This window comes from Grammomys surdaster, unplaced genomic scaffold, assembly GCF_004785775.1.
Source record: "Grammomys surdaster isolate TR1022 unplaced genomic scaffold, NIH_TR_1.0 335, whole genome shotgun sequence".
Lineage (NCBI taxonomy): Eukaryota > Metazoa > Chordata > Mammalia > Rodentia > Muridae > Grammomys > Grammomys surdaster.
Genome location: NW_021604754.1, coordinates 722,868 through 723,222, shown reverse-complemented (window position 1 = coordinate 723,222; position 355 = coordinate 722,868). Strand labels below are relative to the sequence as shown.

At 48.7% G+C, this 355-nt stretch overlaps 1 protein-coding gene across 1 annotated transcript in view; it reads left to right on the top strand.

Moving 5' to 3' along the window:
- The window catches only part of Cftr (cystic fibrosis transmembrane conductance regulator), a 165,651-nt gene that overhangs the window by 126,235 nt on the left and 39,061 nt on the right, over nucleotides 1-355 (top strand). The window lies entirely within an intron of this gene.

Sequence of the window (355 nt, the reverse complement as noted above, 5' to 3'; positions counted from 1 at the left end):
GTGTGTGTGTGTGTGTGTGTGTGTGTGTGTGTGTGTGTGTGCGTGCGTGTGTGTGTGTGCTGTAGTAGTAGTAGTAGCAGTAGTAGTACTTGCACATGCAGGCTTGTGTGGGAACCAAAGGCTACCTTTGTCAATTGCTTCTTTTTCCCCCCCTCTCATCTTTCCCCCTCCTCCTCCCCTTCCTCCTCCTTCTCTTTCTCCTTCCTTCCTCCCTTCCTTCTCCTCTTCCTCCTCCTCCTCCCCTTCTTCTTCTTCTTCTTCTTCTTCTTCTTCTTCTTCTTCTTCTTCTTCTTCTTCTTCTTCTCCTTCTCCTTCTCCTTCTCCTTCTCCTTCTCCTTCTCCTTCTCCTTCTTCT